Raw genomic sequence first — 24507 nt, 5'->3', positions numbered from 1 at the left:
GTGTAGTGTTTTTAAGTATGGGTGTGTGTGTGTATATATATATATATATATATATATATATATATATATATATATATATAATTAATATCTTCTATCTTTGGCACAACTATTCCACATTTTATATTGCTTATGTATGTCTATACATATATATCAAAGCTTTATAACTTAGCCACTTTCTGGGTACTTTAACCCTTTATTCCAGGTGCCAGAATGGATGCCTGAGTACCTTAGTCATTCATTCTGGGTGCCAGAATGGATGTCTGAGTACTTTAACCCTTCATTCCAGGTGCCAGAATGGATGTCTGAGTACCTTAGTCATTCATTCCGGCTGCCAGAATTGGACTCTAAGGGCAAGATTTACTAAGCTGCGGGTTTGAGAAAGTGGGGATGTTGGCTCTAGCAGCCAATCAGATTCTAGCTTTCATTTATTTAGTACCTTCTACAAAATGATAGCTAGAATCTGATTGGTTGCTATAGGCAACATCCCCACTTTTTCAAACCCGCAGCTTAGTAAATCTAGCCCTTAGTATCTTAGACAACTATTCCAAGTGCTGGAATGCGGCTCTGAGGAAATTTTTCATCTATTCCTGCTGCCGGAATGGGGCTCAGAGTACCCTAACCATGCATGCCGGGTGCCGGAATGGATATCTGAGTACTTAGCCACCCATTTTGGGTGCTGACAGCTGGAATGAATGATTAATGTAATCACACCTCGATTTCGGAACCCAAAATGAATGGCTAAGGTACTCAAACCTCCATTCCGGCACCTGGAATGAATGGCTAAGGTACTCAGACCTCCATTCCGGTACCTGGAATTGAAGGCTAAGGCAATCAGACCTCCATTCCGGCAGCCAGAATGGATGGTTAAGGTCCTCGGAGCTCCATTTCAGGGCCCAGAATGGATAGCTATGGTACTCACAGACCCATTCCGGCACACAGACTGGATAGTTATGGAACTCTGAGACCCATATCGGCACCCGGAATGGATAGCTATGGTACTCACAGACCCATTCCAGCACGTGGACTGGATAGCTATGGAACTCTGAGACCCATTCCGGCACCCGGAATGTATAGCTATGGTACTCATAGACCCATTCCGGCACGTGGACTGGATAGCTATGGAACTCTGAGACCCATTCCGGCACCCGGAATGTATAGCTATGGAACTCTGAGACCCATATCGGCACCCGGAATGGATAGCTATGGCACATGGAATGGATGGCTAAGGTCTTCAGAGCTCTATTCCGGCAGACGGACTGGATGTTTAGGCTACTCAGCTCCATTCTGGCATCCGGAATGGATGGTTAGGGTATTCTGAGCCCCATTCCAGCAGCCGGAATGGATGAATAATGTATTCAGAGCCCCATTCCAGCACATGGAATAGTTGTCTAAGGTACTTAGAGCCAAATTCTGGCAGCCGGAATCAATGGCTAAGATATTGAGACATTCATTCTGGCAGCTGGAATGGATGGTTAAGGTACTCAGACATCCATTCTGGCATCCGGAATGAATGGCTAAGGTATTGAGACATTTATTCCGGCAGCCGGAATGGATGGCTAAGGTATGAGACATTTATTCCGGCAGCCGGAATGGATGGCTAAGGTATGAGACATTCATTCCGGCAGCCGGAATGGATGACTAAGGTACTTGCAGACCCATTCCGGCACACCCGGAATGGATGACTAAGCTACTGGTAGACCCATTACGGGAGCCAGAATGGATGATTAGGGTGCTCTAAGCCCCATTCCGAAATGGATGGCTCAATTCTGGCAGCCAGAATGGTTGGCTAAGATATTGAGACATCCGTTGCGGCACCTGGAATTGATGGCTAAGGTACTCAGACCTTCCAGCAGCCAGAATGGATGGTTAAGGTACTTGAACTTCCATTCCAGCACACGGAATGAATAGGTAATGTGCTGGCAGACCCATTTCGGTAGCCGGAATGTATGATTGTATGTTCTCCCCATATTTGCGTGGGTTACTTCCAGGTGCTGTGGTTTCTTCTCACAATCCAAAGACATACTGGTAGGTTAATTGGCTTCTGACAAAAATAAATTAGTGTGTGTGCCTGTCCTTGTGATAGCAAATATAGATTGTAAACTCTACAGGGGCATGGGCTGATATGAATGACTAAACATAATCCGTAAGCGCTACATAAAAAAACGTTAATAAATAAATGGTGCATAGGGAAACGATAGAGTACATTAAAAGAGTAAAGATTTAAGATGATAGTTAAAATGCAATTGTGAGATAGCAGGGAAATAACACATTGAGTGAAGTGTGCACCTCAGTTTCTCACAGTCTGTGATGCCAGTGCCAGTATTAATTAAGCCTGGCAGTCCCAGACAGTACAATGTGTAAATGAATACCATGGACTCTAAACTGTGTCTTACAGATGGACAGGCCAGACCCTGAGATTAAAGCCTCAGATGAAGAGAGTTAGGAAAGTTCCACCTCCCAACCAGGTCAGGCCACTGTCACATGGTGACCACAGAGGGAGTAGTGAAAGGTTTCAGTCCTTGATTACCGTGCTCCACCTCTGCACTGCCTGACCGGGAGGTGGAACTCTCTGCTTGAGGCTATTATCTCAGAGCCTGGAGGAGGGATTTTACCCTTTAGTCAAGCAGACCTGAGCGGGGGAGTCCTATAGTAGGATACATTGGGCTCGGTCACTGGGCTTCCTGCATTTTTTTGTCCATTATAATGTTCCTAATAGGCTTCTGACCCGAGTCTTAGCCAGCCTCTGAAGTCAATGGTCTCAGTTCAGTCTTAGTTGCCTAGGCTGTACAGACTGCTCTCTGCCTGTTATCCGACTCTGTTCCCCAAAGCACAAGCCATCTGGACCTCTGCTGGAGTGCTTGCCCTACCTCTGGCTTGCAGGCCACACATTCTCCATGATGGGGAACAGGCTGTAGTTACTCCATGCCAAGAAAAAATAAAGTTACCTAATCAATTTTTTATGATATGGATGCCAAGAGCTGCCCTATGTAACTTGGGGGGGGGGGGGGGGGGTGCCAAGCTGAAAGTCGGGGAATGGGTTGGTATGAAATTAATAGGGATTGTGGGGAAGATGGTGTCGGTGAGAGGTTGTCTGTATGAGGAGTGGGGATGGTTGGTTGATTTAATAGTCCTGTGGCCTATGATTTCCAATTGTAGGTCTACCTGGGATCCCTGACAATTCATCAGTTTGGCATGGTACCTCTCTCGGTCAGGCTTGTTAATGGTATTTGAGTCGGCTTAGACATGGGCTCAGAGGGGATTAGCCCCCACTGAGGTGCTGCATAAGGGGAAGGAATATTTCAAATATAGAAGAGGTAGAAAACCCCTTTACATGGTTACCATGAATTACTAATACTAACGTTATAACTATTTTGCTTACCCCATTCTGTGACTGGATCAATTATAAGTAACTTATTTGCTTATTTGTATAATTGCCAATGCACTTATTTTTTATATTGTGTATATTTTGGTATAGGAAATCTTTATTTCTGAGACAAGGAAAGAAAATTTGTTTTTTCTGTTTTAACCTTGCTGGAGGAAATGCCTTATTTCTGATGTATATATCTGATACAATAAGCCTTTGTTTAGAAAGCCTTTTGTATATCTTGGTGTAAGGAAATGCCTTCTTTGGGGTTTCCAACTTTTTCTTGGGGAATTCTTTTCTTTGGATAAAATGCAACTTTGCAGGGGAAATTTAAAGCGGCAATAGTTTTCAAGGCAAGTTTTGCTTTGAAAGCCATTCCCGCTTTAAATTTCCCCTGCAAAGTTGCCGATATCCGGCGGCTTTCAGAAACCGAAGCTTAATATATTTACCCCCAGATGTACACTAGAAAAATCAGTTATTGATCTATTTTACACCTCCCGATGAAGTCACATAGACAAAAGGCTGGACAAAATGCATTGAGGAAAGTGTGATTCTAGTTGCATCATTAATGGATTCCCATTGTGCTTTTATGTCATCATCTCTAACAACTTCTGCTACACATTAAGTTTTATGGGAACATTCATTATCTTGCCAAATTTTGATGTACGTGCATTAATTATATTGGGGTTATTAACGTTTGTTAAAAATATACTAGACTGTATTTGATTTTGATCTTTGTCTCCACTTGTGAATAGCTGAAAGCCTGTGCTGAAAGATGTGGTGGAGACATCTAAATTGATCAGATAAGCCTGATTGACTTTTGCACATTGGTTACTGAGTGAACATTACTTTTGCACCTTCTGTTCATTATTATCTTTAGAATTTCCCTTGCTCACAGCAGGGTCTGCGGAAACTGGCTGCCAAGCTGATGTGGGTGGAGAGTGGCCTAGCACCAGCTAAAATGATAGCCACACCCTTGCATGATGACATGCACATTCTGGCGATGTTGCACGCAAACTCCTCTCTAGAAATCCTGTGCTTGCCCCTATACATGGTAGACATCAGCTCAAACGTGATGGGTTCTGCAGTGTCCTGGTTGCGCCATGGCTGATCCCTTGGTGGACAGCATGTGCCAAAGTTTGGAGCTGAAGGGATAGAGAACTCCCCAGGCATATACACAGCACAGAAATGGTCTCTCTCTCTCTCTCTCTCTCTCTCTCTCTCTCTCTCTCTCACACAGTATAATGTACACTAAATGCTAATGGTAATGTCAGGAACACATCATTTTATCTTTTACAGAAGCTCAGATTCATTTAAGTTCCCCTGAGAGTGTGTATGAATGTCTAGTCTAAACAAGAACCCTGCCCTAAAGGGCTGAATTGTGCTTAGACAAAGAGTCGCTCATGTCAATATTGGTATTATGATACAGAAAAATAGGTGGGAGCAGTAATAATGCAGAATTCTTGAGGCAGTGGCCAGAAGGATATGAACAATAATAATTGTCATCTAAATATACAGTAACTATAAAAACTAAGCAGTGCATTCTGTGCAAGTTTATCATTTTATTTAAGGTGTCTGTTCACCAACTAAACCCTACTAGTTGTGGAGGTGTAAAAAGTGCAATGTTAGTAAAATACAAGGACTACTATGAGCTACAGCGTCAGTTAGGGCCAACTGTTGTTTACTGTAATTACTGAGAAATTCCGGACCAGGTTGAATGTCTAAAAACGTCAGAATCATAACTTTTTGTAGGTTCACAAATGTGATTTTTTTTACGGTACCAAATACATTAGACAGGGTATGACAAGTTTCTAAAAGTCATTTGCAGTGGATTTTGAAAAAAAATGTTCAATTTTGAACTGATGTCTAAATCAGTGGTTCCCAAACTGTGCGCCTCGGCGATCTCTAAGGCAGGGACTACTTAGTAATTATTTTGGCTTTGTGGTGCCTTGAAAAAATCATGAAGACCCTAAGGGGTATATTTACTAAACTGCGGGTTTGAAAAAATGGAGATGTTGCCTATAGCAACCAATCAGATTCTAGCTGTCATTTATTTAGTACATTCTACAAAATGACAGCTAGAATTCGATTGGTTACTATAGGCAACATCTCCACTTTTTCAAACCCGCAGTTTAGTAAATCTAGCCCTAAGGGTGCCTAGAACTGTGAAAGTTTGGGATCCACTGGTCTAAATAATACAGACTGACTAAAGTGCTACTAAGTGAAAACTGCCGGATAGAGCAGCTGAACATGTATAATAGCTGCCTTTGTTTCTCTCTTTCATAACATTCTAATGTTTGCACAGCTACAAAAGGCCTGTGCTACAGTATCAGCAGACATGTTTACAAGGTAAATAATTGATGGTACACACTATAATCCAGCAGGATATTACTGACTGTGACAGGGTAGCTGAGAGCAATATAACATATTGTCACTGAAAAGATGTGTGGCTATTGCCAAAAGAAGCGGACTGGACTTGTGTGAATATCTTTCCCATGCTCAGCTGTTTATAGCAAAATGGACATACAGCCTCCTCGTCTGAGGCTTTCATGTGGTTTTGTTTTTTTGTTTACACTACAGATGTCTACACAGTCAACCTTTCTTTGCTTCCAAGAAAACATTGGATAAAAAGAACGTGTACATAATTCAGAGGTACATTTTCATTTGGTAATCGACACTAGAGCAGCAATAATTTAGAGCTCTCATCCAGGCAAGAGTTCATTGTTTAATTTACAATAGAAATACTTTAAAACTTGGCCTAGGATATCGCCAGTTAGCAAACACACATTTGCAATTGTAATTAAGAAATGGTGCGTGACGCTGAGATGTGTATTGTGATTAAAAATGTGAAGATGATCATGTATGATGTTTCATTTTAAAAGTGGCCAAACATGGCTATTATTGCTTTATAGTGAATGATTTGCTTATTGGAAAAAATATGTTGATACACCTCTTGTACCTAAACTAATTATGGTACAATTGTTTACCACTGTGAGACACTTTCAAATTGAATAATATAATGCTGCCAATGTGAATTTACTCTGGCCTGGGAAAAGATAGAGGTAAAAGAGTAAACCAACATGGTTTAGGAACACAGATTGAGCACTAAACCAATTATTTCCAGCTTTAAAGATTGGCATAATACCTGTTGCTTCAAATTGAAGTCTGCACTTGACTACTATCGGTAGTACTGGCCACAGGCAAAATCAAGAAATTGGCCTGATATCCCAGCATGTGTGGCCCAAAAATGACCATGAATTCCAATCATAATCCAATCAAAATGAATGGAAACATTATCTAGCATATTAGTAAGCAGAAAGGGACCATCATTTTCTACTATTGTCCTTAGTGTTTGCTAATCTTTTGATTACAGGCCTTAGTTATGCTTCAACCTATCCGCACGTTTGTGAATGATTGGACATTGGCTCTGTAAGGTCCCTAAAGGAGATGTGCCTCACAGGGCGACTACCTCCTAATACCTCCGAATTTACCACGATCCGCGTGGATGACTGGATCCCACCTCGGTCCCGGTTTGGGTTTTCTCCGGACGCCCGCAAGTAACACCTAAGAGGGAAACACACAGTTAAACCGAGTCTACCAAGTAAGGGCTGTCCGAGACTACGGCAAGGGACGAGGACACGGTCAGTCCAAGCTCCCTGCCGCCTCCTCACTTTGTTCTTGCCAAGACGCGGGGGACTACAGGCACTGAAGGCCAAGACTAATCCGAGGACTAATCCCGCCTCAAGTGCCTCACACACCTGCCGGTGAGGGCCTAACCGAAAGGAGGAATCGAGCGTGATACTCACCGGGACACTCCCACTTCCGATCCGGTTCTCCTGCACCTTCCCGACTCCTGCGGATGACAAGAACACACAGCCTCCCTCTACGCTATCCGTGAACTAAGATGGCACCCACAATACTATACTAACTACAACGGCGACCCGACCCTAACAACGTTCTAATGGTCGGCAACGCAACTAAGTCAAACACTAGGACTAACTAAATGTGGTGCACTAACGGAACTACTAGTTACACGCTACGGGGAACACCAGCCGGTGTTCACAGCCTAAACCGGAGGGCGGTTCCTAACCCCCTCACCCAGGTCGTACCAAGAAGCTGCCTTCTTGCTATGGAGTCACACACAGGCCCTAAGTACGGGTTCTTTAAGCCCGGCTGAGGCTCAGTAAAACAGCACACTAACCCGCGGGCCGACTGCCGCACGGAACAGCCGATCGAACTGAACCGCCCGACTGCCTGTACTCGGGTATCTCACACGTGTCCCTACGTCCGGAACCACAGGTCCACCTGCACGGAACCGGCCTTGAGGACCCTTGATCAGAACCACGGCCGCCCCTGGAACTGCCTCAAGGTGTGCTGTACTGCCACCAACTCACTCAGCCACCCCCTCCGGGTACCAGTGTGACCCCGGGGACCTAAGGGACAGGGAAACTACATGTGTTCTCCCCTGACTATGTGTATGCTGGTACTTACACTTGTCCCCCCACAGCACGGGTTAGCACAGGAAAACCACAGGAAACAAGAGCCTACCTTTAATGGGGGCCTGACGTCTTGCCCCTGGACACAGTTAGAAAGCACACCAAAATACTGTAATGTAAACTACACTCGCCACACAGACAGAATAAATAGATACAGTATACAGTACCTTGCCCGCTACTTACCCGAACACACCGCTGCTAGCCAACCAGCAGGTTGCTACAGCACCACAGGAGCCTACGCTCGACCGTACCTCCTAACCACGTGTGCTCACCTCACACAGGACCGCGCCTACTCTCACGAGGCTCCCACGCCTCTACCTCACACCACCAGGGCCTTATGCCCTACACACCATGGGTCTCTGCCCAGCTACACACAGAGCCTTCTACTCTGACTAATGGGCCTCAGCCCCCTCTCTAACTCAGGGCTCTGAGCCCACTCACTAGGGCCTTGTGCCCTACTACCTAGGGGTCCTAGCCCCTGCCTGAGGCCTGTGGCCTTCCTAACTAACTGAGGGCCTTGTGCCCTTAATAGCAGATGGGCTACCAGCCCCTAACCAGGCCCTCTGGCCTTCCTATGGCCTCTAGGCCACTAACTACCTAAGGGCCTTGTGCCCTTGTACACCTGGGGCTCTGAGTCCCCCTCTCTTACTAACAGGGGCTTGTCCCCTTTATATAGATACTAATGGCCTACTGGCCCACTACCACGTTGAGGCCTAGTGCCCAGGTCCCTGGGCCTTGTGCCCCTAATTCACGTGCCACGGGCCTTGTGCCCGACTGTGCCACGAGCCTAGTGCCCGACGTTATTGTATGTGCTGCGGGCGCGGGCCCGGGAGAGGAGTTGCCTGGCAAGGCCTTACCTGGGGCTGTCTTCGGGGAGCTTCTCCTGGACTCCTTCCCCGCCTGCCGCCGCTTCTACGCTCTGCCGCCGGCTTCTGTTCTTGATCCCGCCGGTCTTCAGGCAGCAGAGGCGCTCTTAGCCCTAACAAGGGCTCTCTGCCGCCACTGCTGGTCTCCGCTGCCTTCTCTTCTGGTCTTGATCCCGCAGGTCTCCGCGACACGTCCTCTTCTGACTCTCTCCGCCGTCGAACTGCCCATGGCGGCGCGCGCGCCGACTTAAATAGTCGGCGCCGCGCTAGCGTCATCACGTAGCGTCGACGCGACGCCACGTGATGACATGGCGGGCCCGGATTGGTCCGTCGCCATGTTTCTTTTTGAAATGGCCGGGAGGTGAGCCCTGATTGGCTCACCGTCCCGGCTGAACGAAGGGGACCGCCGCCCGAGGGATGACGACGGCCCCGGCCAGGTAAGTCCTCCACATTTCCCCCGTTTTTAATGTCGGCAGTCCCTGCCGACAAAACCCTGGTCCACACGAAATCCGGGTCAGTATAACGTCCTCCAGGCTGGCCCAAGTTTGGCCGCTGCGATCTTCTGGGTTGAAGCGGCGGTGTCGGAAGGTCCAGGTCCACTGGAGTAGCATCCGGAGTAACAACGTCGTCGGCGGTCATTGGTGCCCACCAATCCACCCCCGTCGGGGCGGGTATAGGATCTGGCTCACTTCTCTCCTGGACGTCGGAAGGCAAATCCAGAAAACCACAGGGACGTAACATATTCCGATGTAGCACCCGCGGTCTTCCAGTCCCTTCCGCAGGAACCACCTCATACAAAGGAAGGTCAGGAGCCATGCTGTCACGGGCACTAGGAGTCTTTACCCAGGGATCACCAGATGGTAGGCTTACCAGAGCAATGTAGATGGTAATAGGGTACTCTGGTAGCTGGGTGATCACGGAACATGAAATGATGACCGATGAGATGCTCAGGAAAGTCTATGACTAGCAACACTGGTAATAATGAGGTAATAATACACAAGGAACTGTATGGACAAAGACACGTGAAGATAGTCAGTGGTCTGCGATAGCAAGTTGTACCACTGCTATAGGGAGGAGGAATGTCCAACAGAAACAAGGAGGTGATGAGAGTCAGCGGTCTGCGGGTAGCAAGTTGTACCGCTGTCTGAGTGAAGGAATGGAATCCAAGTGGAGGTATCCGGGTAGTCAGTGGTCTGCGGCAGCAAGTTGTACCACTGCTATGTGAGAGGATGATGGAACAGGTGATACCGGAAACAGGGATCAGTGGTCTGACATCAGCAAGTTGTACCACTGAATATATATGTGAGGAGGTGCACAGGGGAAGGCTGCAACACAGGATATAAACAGGCACCTTATACACGATCCACAGTAATATGCACAATATAGATATACATATAGATATAAATGACTGAGCAGGTCTGCAATCTAGAAAGTCTCTTGAAGTAGTCCAGCACAATTATAACACAGTCAATGATGGCAATAGACTCAGCGGATAGCAGACTCCAGAGAGAACCAAACACAGTCCAGCAAGATATGCAATACACAGCACAGTCAATGAGAAGTATGCATACCGTGGTTCAGCAGTAGCAGTCAGATGGGATAGCAGCGGTACCTGAGCGGCGGGAGGCCGCCTGGATAGAAAGTCCCTGGATAGGTGAGGCAGCGGTCTAGCAGGTGCAGCGCACAGGTGAGTAGACCAACAGGGACACGAATTCACAGGAGTCAGCAACACGTGGAACTGGACTCATAGGAGACCCAGGAGAATGGAGATGATCCAGCAGAGGGTAGTAGATGAGATACAAATCAAATGCTGACAGGAGGGTAGAGACCAGTGGAACACGTGAAGGCGTGCAGAGTGGATCAGCAGGAGATGGAGGATAGCGCTGACCACAGCAGCAGGACTCAGCGGCACACGGAGGTAACCAGTAGCAACCACAGGAACCAACAGCGATGGGAAACAGGAGTGTAGCGCAGGGCAGGAGCTGTTGATCATGAAGTGTAGCAGATGGTAATGAAAGCGGCAGGCTCGAGGAAGTCACAGCAAAGATGAGATGAGACTGTAGTGCACGGAGGCAGCGGATAGTAATCAGCTGGCAGTCACGATGTTGAACACAGGCGAGTTGAAAGCAGGAGACTGTAGTGCACGGAGGCAGCGGATAGTATTCAGCTGGCAGTCACGATGTTGAACACAGGCGAGTTGCCAGCAGGAAACTGTAGTGCACGGAGGCAGCGGATAGTAATCAGCTGGCAGTCACGATGTTGAACACAGGCGAGTTGCCAGCAGGAAACTGTAGTGCACGGAGGCAGCGGATAGGAATCAGCAAACAGACTTGATGAGAAGCAGGTGAGTGAAGTAAAAGCTGGAGTGCACGGAGGCAGCGGATAGCAATGAGCAAACAGTCACATAGATGTAAAATAACGTAGAAGTGGTTTAGAAGACTGTAGTGCACGGAGGCAGCGGATAGGAATCAGCAAACAGTCATGATGATACAGTTGATGGTAGAAGTGGTATGGAACCACAGTAGTAGAAGTGGTTTAGAAACCACAGGAATCAGCAGCGCTGAATACACGAGTAATACAGGAACACCTTCAGAGACTCATGAGGAATGAGACTCCAAGATCAGGCCACGTGGTGTTGACCACAGGTGCTTAATATAGGGAGGTTGCCTGATCTGCCAATTGAGTTAAAGGGGTATACACTGAAGTATAGAAAAGGGCTGCGCATGCGCAGACCCTCAGGATGGTGGACGGCCACGGTTCCTAAATGTCCGGGAAGAGGCACTCACGGTCCGGTGAGTGACAGTACCCCCCCTTTTAAAGGTGGGCACAGAACGCCTGGAACCGGGCTTGTCCGGATTTTTGGAGTAAAACTTCTTCAAAAGGGCAGGAGCATTAAGATCTTCAGCTTTGATCCAAGAGCGCTCCTCAGGACCAAAGCCCTTCCAATGAACGAGGAAGTGGAGGACTCCTCGCGAAATTTTTGCATCTAGTACCTCGGTAATCTCAAAATCCTCCTCCTGATGAACTTGAACTGGCTGCGGAGCTGAGGGAGGAGTTGAAAAACGGTTGATAATAAGAGGTTTGAGCAAAGATACATGGAAGGCATTAGAAATCCGAAGACTCTTAGGAAGAAGGAGTTTCACACATACTGGATTGATAACTTGAATGATCCTATATGGACCAATAAAACGAGGGGCGAATTTCATGGATGGAACCTTCAAACGAATATTTTTTGTGGATAACCAGACACGATCTCCAATTTTTAGTGGTGGAATAGCCCGCCTCTTCTTATCAGCGAAAGATTTATATTTGACAGATGTCTTCTTTAAACAGGTTCTGACCTGAGACCAGATATTTTTAAAGGTCTGACAAACAGTTTCCACCGCAGGAACTTGGGTGGGCGGGAGGGCAGGAAATTCCGGAAAAGACGGATGGTGACCGTGAACCACCAGCACTTGACTTTTTGAAGATGACTCCTGAGATCCATCTTCAACGTCCGATGACGTCATGAACGCCCGATGAGGAGGAAGGCGTTCAGACTGAACTTTATCACACAGATCCGTAGATGAAGGATCTTGTGGAGGAGGACCTGGTGGAATAGACGAATGCTGTCTTTTGAATGAAACCACTTGGGAGAGACAACGATGATGACATTCAGTTCCCCAAGATGTAACTCGAGGAGTGCGCCAGTCAATCTGGGGAGAGTGACACTGAAGCCATGGAAGGCCTAAGACAATCGGACTTGTCGTAACAGGAAGGATCAAAAACGATATTTCTTCATGATGCAGGGCACCAATCTGAAGGGTTACTGGAGACGTACTCTGGGTGATGAGACCGTTGATGAGACGTGATCCATCTATAGCCGTCACAGTAATGGGTGTTTTTAAGGTAATCACTGGTAGAGACCATTGATTTACTAATGATTTGGAAATAAAATTTCCTGCTGCTCCGGAATCAATCAATGCCTGTGACTCAAAGGTTTTGGTAGCACAGGAAATCGTAACGTCAAAGGCGCAGACTTTAGATTTCATGGAAGATGGAGAGGACTCCAGGAACCCTAACCTTATCTCCCCAGTATTGGTTAGAGCCCGGCATCTCCTGGGACAAGAATTGAGCATATGCGTAGAATCGGCACAATAGATACAAAGTCTATTCTTTATTCTTCGGTCCCTCTCCTCTAAAGTTAATTTGGAGCGACCTATCTCCATGGGTATCACCGGAGATGAAGCTGGGTGAAATTGAGGATTTGAGAGAGGAGGTGTTTTAACCGAAGTTGTTTTCTCAGGTTCTCTTTCACGAAACCTCAGGTCTACCCGATGGCAAAGAGAGATCAAATCTTCTAAAGAGGAGGGTAGTTCTTGTGAAGTCAGTGCGTTTTTAATTTTATCGGAAAGCCCCTGCCAGAAGGCGGCAACTAGTGCTTCAGTGTTCCACTGAAGTTCAGAGGCTAAGATCCTAAATCGAATGACGTACTGAGCCACAGTGCGAGATCCTTGGCGAAGACGGAGAATGCTGGATGCAGCGGAAATGACACGTCCTGGTTCATCGAATACACTTCGGAACGTGGAAATAAACTCGGCACTATCCTGTAACAATGGATCGTTTCTTTCCCACAGAGGGGAAGCCCATGCGAGAGCTTGTCCAGAAAACAATGAAATAAGATAGGCCACTCTGGAACGATGGGTAGAAAAATTTTGAGGTTGGAGCTCAAAATGAACTGAGCATTGAGTAAGAAAACCCCTACAAGTTTTGGGGTCTCCATCGTATTTTGACGGAGTAGGCAGGTGAAGCGTGGAAGCTGTAAACACCTGGGATGGCACTGGGGAAACGGAGGAAGGCACAGGAGCATCAACAGTAGTTGTGGCATCTTGTACAGACGGTCTTTGGGAGGCTAAGGCCTGGTAACACCGCAGTAAATGCCGTTGGCGAACTTCCTGTTGCTCAATACGAGTAACCAGATGCCGCAGCATCTCTTTGGCTGTAGGTTCCGTATCTGGGTCTGTCATGGCCTGATCTTACTGTCACGGGCACTAGGAGTCTTTACCCAGGGATCACCAGATGGTAGGCTTACCAGAGCAATGTAGATGGTAATAGGGTACTCTGGTAGCTGGGTGATCACGGAACATGAAATGATGACCGATGAGATGCTCAGGAAAGTCTATGACTAGCAACACTGGTAATAATGAGGTAATAATACACAAGGAACTGTATGGACAAGGACACGTGAAGATAGTCAGTGGTCTGCGATAGCAAGTTGTACCACTGCTATAGGGAGGAGGAATGTCCAACAGAAACAAGGAGGTGATGAGAGTCAGCGGTCTGCGGGTAGCAAGTTGTACCGCTGTCTGAGTGAAGGAATGGAATCCAAGTGGAGGTATCCGGGTAGTCAGTGGTCTGCGGCAGCAAGTTGTACCACTGCTATGTGAGAGGATGATGGAACAGGTGATACCGGAAACAGGGATCAGTGGTCTGACATCAGCAAGTTGTACCACTGAATATATATGTGAGGAGGTGCACAGGGGAAGGCTGCAACACAGGATATAAACAGGCACCTTATACACGATCCACAGTAATATGCACAATATAGATATACATATAGATATAAATGACTGAGCAGGTCTGCAATCTAGAAAGTCTCTTGAAGTAGTCCAGCACAATTATAACACAGTCAATGATGGCAATAGACTCAGCGGATAGCAGACTCCAGAGAGAACCAAACACAGTCCAGCAAGATATGCAATACACAGCACAGTCAATGAGAAGTATGCATACCGTGGTTCAGCAGTAGCAGTCAGATGGGATAGCAGCGGTACCTGAGCGGCGGGAGGCCGCCTGGATAGAAAGTCCCTGGATAGGTGAGGCAGCGGTCTAGCAGGTGCAGCGCACAGGTGAGTAGACCAACAGGGACACGAATTCACAGGAGTCAGCAACACGTGGAACTGGACTCATAGGAGACCCAGGAGAATGGAGATGATCCAGCAGAGGGTAGTAGATGAGATACAAATCAAATGCTGACAGGAGGGTAGAGACCAGTGGAACACGTGAAGGCGTGCAGAGTGGATCAGCAGGAGATGGAGGATAGCGCTGACCACAGCAGCAGGACTCAGCGGCACACGGAGGTAACCAGTAGCAACCACAGGAACCAACAGCGATGGGAAACAGGAGTGCAGCGCAGGGCAGGAGCTGTTGATCATGAAGTGTAGCAGATGGTAATGAAAGCGGCAGGCTCGAGGAAGTCACAGCAAAGATGAGATGAGACTGTAGTGCACGGAGGCAGCGGATAGTAATCAGCTGGCAGTCACGATGTTGAACACAGGCGAGTTGAAAGCAGGAGACTGTAGTGCACGGAGGCAGCGGATAGTATTCAGCTGGCAGTCACGATGTTGAACACAGGCGAGTTGCCAGCAGGAAACTGTAGTGCACGGAGGCAGCGGATAGTAATCAGCTGGCAGTCACGATGTTGAACACAGGCGAGTTGCCAGCAGGAAACTGTAGTGCACGGAGGCAGCGGATAGGAATCAGCAAACAGACTTGATGAGAAGCAGGTGAGTGAAGTAAAAGCTGGAGTGCACGGAGGCAGCGGATAGCAATGAGCAAACAGTCACATAGATGTAAAATAACGTAGAAGTGGTTTAGAAGACTGTAGTGCACGGAGGCAGCGGATAGGAATCAGCAAACAGTCATGATGATACAGTTGATGGTAGAAGTGGTATGGAACCACAGTAGTAGAAGTGGTTTAGAAACCACAGGAATCAGCAGCGCTGAATACACGAGTAATACAGGAACACCTTCAGAGACTCATGAGGAATGAGACTCCAAGATCAGGCCACGTGGTGTTGACCACAGGTGCTTAATATAGGGAGGTTGCCTGATCTGCCAATTGAGTTAAAGGGGTATACACTGAAGTATAGAAAAGGGCTGCGCATGCGCAGACCCTCAGGATGGTGGACGGCCACGGTTCCTAAATGTCCGGGAAGAGGCACTCACGGTCCGGTGAGTGACACATGCGCCGTTGCACTACATGTGGCAACACTTCCCACCGATCGCTGAGTTTATTTTCCAACCTCTTAACTCTTACCAGTACCCGCTGACCCACTACGAAGGGGGAAGCCGTGCTGTTGGTTGGCCCGTGATGGACTTTGGACCGTAGCTGCCCCCTAACCACGTCCCCGGCAATCTTCAGCTTCCTCTTCTGCTCGGTCACCCAGCCGCTGGGAGTCCATCTGTCCGCTTCTTCGGGGACGGACAACTCCAAATCACGCCACTCCCTTCCAGGCCGCCCAAACAAAAGGAAGTATGGGGTATAACCGGTGGTACTATGTACCCGGTTATTGTATACCCACACCAAGTCCTGCACGTACTCCGGCCAGCGGTTCTTTTGCCCAGCCTCCAGAGCCCTGAGCATTTGCAGCAAGGTCCGATTGAACCTTTCACAGGCGCCATTACCTTGAGGGTGATAAGGAGTGGTCCGGGACTTCTGTACCCCATAAGTGTCACACAGACCCTCCATGAGGCGTCCCTGAAAACAGGCTCCCTGATCCGAGTGAATCCGCTCCGGGCACCCATATCTCCGAATGAAGTGCTCCACAATGGCGCGCGTAGCTGCTTCCGCCGTCTGATTTCGTGTGGGCACAACGACGGTGAACTTTGTAAAGTGGTCGGTCATGACCAACGCGTAGCTATGACCACTACTTGACTCCCCAACCAGGACGTAATCAATCATAAGCAGCTCCAAGGGTCGCCCCGTCTGAATGGTTTGCACGGGCGCATGCTGCTCCCCAGCCTTACTTACCCCACATCGTGGACAGGCTCGGCAGACCTCTTCCGCCAACGCCTTGGCGCCAGGTACGCAGTACTGCCTGCGTAGCCATTGATGGGTCTTGGCCGCCCCGAGATGAGCGCCTTCTTCATGGGCTTCCAGTACCAAGTCCCGCGCCATGGACTCAGGCACCACCACCTGCCATACAGGACGGAGCTCTTGCTCCAGGTAGGCTCGGCGAACTAGCACCCCTTCCCTCACTGCCAGTTGATCCCATCTGTGCAATAGCCGTCGTCCGGCTATGGACAGTCGACGCCGTTCTTCACTAGAGGGCCAATGTCCCTGTTGCTTCCATCGGCGGACACACCGCAATGGAGCATCCTGAGCCTGCCGTTCGGCCCAATCTACGGTCGTCTTGGGCACACTCAGAGCACAAACAGGAGATGTCAACTGGGTCAGATCCGGGATCTCCTCCCCTTCTCTGTCCTCATCACTAGGCCCCTCCGGCCCTTGCAGGGGATAACGGGACAACGCATCCGCATTTCCATTAGCCTTTCCGGGTCGATACCGGATCTTATATCCGAACTTGGCCAACCGAGCCATCCAGCGCTGTTCCAGCGCCCCTAACTTGGCCGTGCCCAAGTAGGCCAAGGGATTGTGATCGGTCACTATGTCGAACTCAGCGCCGGTCAAGTATTCCGTGAACTTTTCGGTTACTGCCCAAACCACTGCTAACAACTCCAGCTTAAAGGCACTGTAATTATCGGGGTTTCTTTCTGAATCCCGCAGGCTCCGGCTTCCGTAGGCAATGACCCGTTCTTTGCCGTCTTGGACTTGTGCTAGCACGGCCCCCAGGCCCTTGAGACTTCCATCAGTATACAGAACGAAGGGCTTCTCGAAGTCAGCGTACGCCAGCACTGGAGCCGTCGTCAGGTCTTCTTTGAGCGTCGTGAACGCCTTTTCCTGAGCGTCTCCCCAGGCTATGGCTTGATTCTTAGCCGTAGTGGCAACGCCCCTCAATAATTCGTGTAGCGGGCCAGCCACCTTCGCGAAGTCTTTGATGAATCTCCGATAGTAGCCCACTAACCCCAGAAATGCTCTCAGTTCCGTCACCGTTCGAGGGATCTTCCAGTCCAACACCGCAGAAACCTTATCCGGAGTGGGGCTCACCCCATCCCGGGACACAATATGTCCCAGGTATTCCAACCGAGATTTCAGAAGATGACACTTTCGCGGCTTCAACTTCAGGCCGAACTTCTCCAAGCGCTGTAGGACGACGTCGAGTCGATCCAGATGTTCCTTGACCGTGGGAGCGAAGATGATGATATCATCCAAATAGATCAGGAGAGCGTTGAAGTTCAGGTTTCCCAGACATCTCTCCATTAACCGTTGGAAGGTGGCGGGAGCATTAGTGAGCCCAAACGGCATCCTACAGAACTCAAACAGACCCATTGGTGTGATGAAGGCCGTCTTCTGCCGGTCCTCTGCCGCCACTGGTACTTGCCAGTATCCGCTGGCAAGATCCAGAGTGGAGAAATATCTCGCCTTTCCTAGCGCAGCTAGCGATTCCTCAATCCTGGGCAATGGATACGCGTCGCGGACAGTACAACTATTCAACCGCCGATAGTCCACACAGAACCTGATAGCGCCATCTTTCTTCCATACTAAGACGATAGGAGCTGCCCACGGGCTCTTACTTTCGGTAATCACGTGGCTATCCAACATCTGCCTAATCATCAGCTTGACCTCTTGGTACAACTTGGGCGGGATTGGCCGATATCTCTCCCTAATGGGCAGACTGTCTCCGGTACGGATATTATGTTCCAGTTCCTCCGTGTACCCAAAATCCTCTTCACTTCGGGAGAACACTTTCTGTCTGGCCCACAATATCTGCTGTAAACGGGTAACATCTCGAGGCTCGATCCCTTCCAAGGAAACATCCATTTGTTCCAAAATGGTGTTGCCGTTCCACTCGCGGGACAGGCTATCGTCACCCTCCACCTGGACCGCCAGGCCCCCTTGTTGTCCTGACGCGGGTTTGAGAAGTATCTGCCGGTCATCTCCAATCTGTTCTGCTTCTACGGCGATAACTCGAGCGACAGTCGTACCAGGCCCCATCGTCTGAGTATGGTCCTGCACATTACATAACCGCACGGGTACCCTTCCTCGATGTACCCTGGCCAACGCACGGGCAACAAGAGGTCCTTCCGCCGTTCGTTCCGGACTGACCGGTTCCACCAACACCACTCTTCCCTCTAATCTCCGGTTTGTCCTCACTTCCATATATTGCAGCACCTCCTGACCAGGGGGTACTTCGACCGTCTGTCGATAGTTGGTCCGTAGGTAGCCAAGGAGCTCCAGTCCCGACTCAGTCGGTTCTTCATCACACCGTCGTACCATTCTCTGGAAAACCTGCTGCACGGGCCGGGGTACGTCCAACTCTCTCCAGTATCGAGCCCCTTTGGCGTGGAATAAGGCCTGATCCAAATTTTGTAGGGCGTTCATCCCCAGGATCACCGGGCCATGACGAAGCTCTTTTCCACCAACCACCAGAATGCCCTTCTTTCCCAAGGTCTGTCCGCATACTTCAATTTCCAACCAGACTACTCCCACGACAGGGATGGGCAAATTGTTGGCGGCGGTCAGCTTAATCCACGTTTGGGCCCGGCTCTTCTGCAGGTGAGCGTAGTTTTCCAGGAAACACCGCTCCGACATAGTGGTCACCTGAGACCCCGTGTCCAGCAGACACTGTTGTGGTTTACCCCCTAACGTGGCTACTACGGTAGGGCACTCCCCCACCAAATCAGCAGAGTTGGTGAAGTTGGGGTTTGCCCCCATCTCCCCCGCGGGTGGCCCCTTCACCGCGAGGGACTCTAGTTTAACGGTGCCTGGTTTGGAGGTTCGGGACAGTTTCGGGCATAATGTCCCACGCGTTGGCATCTCCAGCAGCGAACGCCCGGTCTTGGGCCCTGCTGGGACCTGGGGGCGCTTCGCCGTTCCTCTATAGGTCCCCCTTCACTTCGGCGATCCCTCGGCCGACGGACTTCCTGCCGCAATTGGGCGACTTCTTCCTTCATGGCCAAGAGAGCTTCCTTTAGATCTTTCACACAACTCTCCAACGGTTGGGCCTCTGCTTCGGACGGGCTACTGGTGAGCAGGACTTGCTGGGGCGCTACCGCATAAGGCCCGTAGTGATCATCTCTGTCCCGGGACACAGCCTCCGCTTGTATTTCCTGGAACGCCAGGTGAGGTTGGTCCCGCACCTTGTCCAGTAGAATGTGCCGGAGTGGCACGTTCCAGAGCCCCAGGGCAAATTGGTCTCGCAGTAGCACATCCGAGTCTCCCATGGCGGCCGACCCCCGTGGGTCTCTCTGCCAGAGTTCTCCCGCCAATTCTAGGAGAGCGTTGCCAAACTGGGTTAGACTCTCGTCTTCTCTCTGCACACGCCCGAAGAACCTCTTCCTCAGCACTGCCGCAGAGGAGGTGTCACCGTACAATCCTCCCAAGATTTTGAAGATGGCGTCCAGGGTGTCCCTATCTGATTTGGGTCGAAGAAGAACCGTCTTCCTGGCATCCCCTTCCAGGGCGTTCAGAGCCAGCTCCACCTTCATGGCACCGGTGATATGATACAACCGGGCAGTGCCATGCAGCCGTTCCTGCCAGTCGGCGAAAGCAAGATTCTTTCCATCGAACTTCGGCAGGTGGGACAACGCGGCACCCACAGCCATCACATTAGGCGGGTTGCGCTCGGGGGAAGGCGTGGTTGGTCGTGAATCCGTCATCATGAACGCGGATCCTGCCGACTACGCCAAAATGTAAGGTCCCTAAAGGAGATGTGCCTCACAGGGCGACTACCTCCTAATACCTCCGAATTTACCACGATCCGCGTGGATGACTGGATCCCACCTCGGTCCCGGTTTGGGTTTTCTCCGGACGCCCGCAAGTAACACCTAAGAGGGAAACACACAGTTAAACCGAGTCTACCAAGTAAGGGCTGTCCGAGACTACGGCAAGGGACGAGGACACGGTCAGTCCAAGCTCCCTGCCGCCTCCTCACTTTGTTCTTGCCAAGACGCGGGGGACTACAGGCACTGAAGGCCAAGACTAATCCGAGGACTAATCCCGCCTCAAGTGCCTCACACACCTGCCGGTGAGGGCCTAACCGAAAGGAGGAATCGAGCGTGATACTCACCGGGACACTCCCACTTCCGATCCGGTTCTCCTGCACCTTCCCGACTCCTGCGGATGACAAGAACACACAGCCTCCCTCTACGCTATCCGTGAACTAAGATGGCACCCACAATACTATACTAACTACAACGGCGACCCGACCCTAACAACGTTCTAATGGTCGGCAACGCAACTAAGTCAAACACTAGGACTAACTAAATGTGGTGCACTAACGGAACTACTAGTTACACGCTACGGGGAACACCAGCCGGTGTTCACAGCCTAAACCGGAGGGCGGTTCCTAACCCCCTCACCCAGGTCGTACCAAGAAGCTGCCTTCTTGCTATGGAGTCACACACAGGCCCTAAGTACGGGTTCTTTAAGCCCGGCTGAGGCTCAGTAAAACAGCACACTAACCCGCGGGCCGACTGCCGCACGGAACAGCCGATCGAACTGAACCGCCCGACTGCCTGTACTCGGGTATCTCACACGTGTCCCTACGTCCGGAACCACAGGTCCACCTGCACGGAACCGGCCTTGAGGACCCTTGATCAGAACCACGGCCGCCCCTGGAACTGCCTCAAGGTGTGCTGTACTGCCACCAACTCACTCAGCCACCCCCTCCGGGTACCAGTGTGACCCCGGGGACCTAAGGGACAGGGAAACTACATGTGTTCTCCCCTGACTATGTGTATGCTGGTACTTACACTTGTCCCCCCACAGCACGGGTTAGCACAGGAAAACCACAGGAAACAAGAGCCTACCTTTAATGGGGGCCTGACGTCTTGCCCCTGGACACAGTTAGAAAGCACACCAAAATACTGTAATGTAAACTACACTCGCCACACAGACAGAATAAATAGATACAGTATACAGTACCTTGCCCGCTACTTACCCGAACACACCGCTGCTAGCCAACCAGCAGGTTGCTACAGCACCACAGGAGCCTACGCTCGACCGTACCTCCTAACCACGTGTGCTCACCTCACACAGGACCGCGCCTACTCTCACGAGGCTCCCACGCCTCTACCTCACACCACCAGGGCCTTATGCCCTACACACCATGGGTCTCTGCCCAGCTACACACAGAGCCTTCTGCTCTGACTAATGGGCCTCAGCCCCCTCTCTAACTCAGGGCTCTGAGCCCACTCACTAGGGCCTTGTGCCCTACTACCTAGGGGTCCTAGCCCCTGCCTGAGGCCTGTGGCCTTCCTAACTAACTGAGGGCCTTGTGCCCTTAATAGCAGATGGGCTACCAGCCCCTAACCAGGCCCTCTGGCCTTCCTATGGCCTCTAGGCCACTAACTACCTAAGGGCCTTGTGCCCTTGTACACCTGGGGCTCTGAGTCCCCCTCTCTAACTAACAGGGGCTTGTCCCCTTTATATAGATACTAATGGCCTACTGGCCCACTACCACGTTGGGGCCTAGTGCCCAGGTCCCTGGGCCTTGTGCCCCTAATTCACGTGCCACGGGCCTTGTGCCCGACTGTGCCACGAGCCTAGTGCCCGACGTTATTGTATGTGCTGCGGGCGCGGGCCCGGGAGAGGAGTTGCCTGGCAAGGCCTTACCTGGGGCTGTCTTCGGGGAGCTTCTCCTGGACTCCTTCCCCGCCTGCCGCCGCTTCTACGCTCTGCCGCCGGCTTCTGTTCTTGATCCCGCCGGTCTTCAGGCAGCAGAGGCGCTCTTAGCCCTAACAAGGGCTCTCTGCCGCCACTGCTGGTCTCCGCTGCCTTCTCTTCTGGTCTTGATCCCGCAGGTCTCCGCGACACGTCCTCTTCTGACTCTCTCCGCCGTCGAACTGCCCATGGCGGCGCGCGCGCCGACTTAAATAGTCGGCGCCGCGCTAGCGTCATCACGTAGCGTCGACGCGACGCCACGTGATGACATGGCGGGCCCGGATTGGTCCGTCGCCATGTTTCTTTTTGAAATGGCCGGGAGGTGAGCCCTGATTGGCTCACCGTCCCGGCTGAACGAAGGGGACCGCCGCCCGAGGGATGATGACGGCCCCGGCCAGGTAAGTCCTCCACAGCTCCATCACCTGGACTGCACGCCAAGCAAGAGGATCAGCCCTTGTGTAGCCATCTTCACTGGAATTTCAAAGCTTTTTAGAATAATTTCATATTTAGCAATGACTAGCAGTGTTATGTAGTGAGCATGTTAGAAAAGAATTTGGAGTTCCCAAGGATAGTTAAACATAAATAATCTTATAGGGTCGCAAGTTGCATTTTCTTAACTTATGATAGTGATTCTTACATCAATAAGGATAACGCAAGGAAACATAGTAGGGAATGTAAGGAGGAGAGAAAAGCTGCTGTATGGTGCTAAGGAAAGTGTTAAGACATTGGGGGCACTGTATAAATAACACCTCTGACTACCTCCAAATGTAAGTTGTATCAGAAGAAACTCAACAAGTCTGAGGGGTAAATTTACTAAGAATTGTGTTTACTGGCAGCTGTAAACCGCCAGACATCACCGATGGTTTAGTGCTCCAAACAGCTGCATTTACTATAGGGCAGTTTGAGACTGCGATGTAAAATGCCTGGCGATGTGTGGCGGATTGAAAACTGCTAAACCACTGGTAGTTTGGTCAAAACCGCCAGGAAAAAAACAGGAATTTCTATACCTGCTTCTGATTGGCTTCATAGCTTCAACGTGCTGTTTAACCTATCTTGCCATTCAGAATATAAGAGGAAGCACCATTGACATATAAATAATGTGGGCAATCATTATGTATTGATTAAGGAGCAAAGTTAATTTATAACTAACTAGTGGACAAATTTAATTTTTCACTATATTGAGGGGACAATATTATTGTATTATTATACCATGGGGGCACTATGTAGAGCCACATGTGTGCAATCATAAATAATTATTGACCCCGATAGCAATCAAATAGTATTGCTCAGTTAATATAGTTATATATTCATATTTCCCCCATAATATAATACAATAATATTATTCACATAATAAAATGAAAAATAAATTTTGCCCCTTCAATAAATAATGATTGCCCCCATAATTTATATGGAGCTTCCTCTTATGTTCTGAATGTCTAGATAGCACAAACAGCATGCAGTTAAAGCAATCTGGCCTCTCACAACCAGCAGTATTGAAAAACAAGTTTAGTAAATCCGGCTGTTTGTATGTTCACAAATGTTAAAATCGGGATGGCGATCTGTAAAGTGGTTTTTAAAACTGGCGGTTTGGCCTTTAGTAAATATGGCAGTTCTAAAACGGCTGAAAACTGGCGTTTTCATAAAATCCCCCTTTAGTTAATCTAGCCCCTAGTCTTCTAGCAACCTTTATTGCAAAACATAGCACAGTAAAGCATTTCATTTAGTAAGAGTACAAGTTAGATGCAAATCATATATGTTTCTGGTCACCTGATACTTTACTAGTATGCGTATACATTTCTAGCATTACGCGTTCATATGCAAAGTACAAAGATTATCAGATTACCATATGAGCTTGTTTCATGTGACATCAGACAGGTGAGAAACAACTTATGTAAAAATACTTTCTGTTTTCCTGTTCTTTATAATGTATGTCCATGGACCATGTAGTAGAAGGATAGTTTGAGGTTTATCCAGCTCTCTTATATAGACTTCTATTCTAAGACATGTCAAACACTGTCCCAAGAAAACTGGTCAGAAAATATAATTTATGAATATTTAAAGCATTTATTCCACTAATATAGTTTCTATTACAATATCTTATGCTGAATTATAGTTCATATTTTTACCCATAATCTATCCGAAAGGACAGTGGCAATTTGAAGTTCCTTTCAATGTTCATATTTTGAATTTAGTGAAGATAGTGATACCTGGATTTTTAATTTTGGTGAAGTTATA

This window comes from Mixophyes fleayi, chromosome 5 (genome assembly GCF_038048845.1).
Source record: "Mixophyes fleayi isolate aMixFle1 chromosome 5, aMixFle1.hap1, whole genome shotgun sequence".
NCBI lineage: Eukaryota > Metazoa > Chordata > Amphibia > Anura > Limnodynastidae > Mixophyes > Mixophyes fleayi.
The sequence above is the reverse complement of the archived record's forward strand: the minus strand, read 5'-3'. Positions refer to the sequence as shown.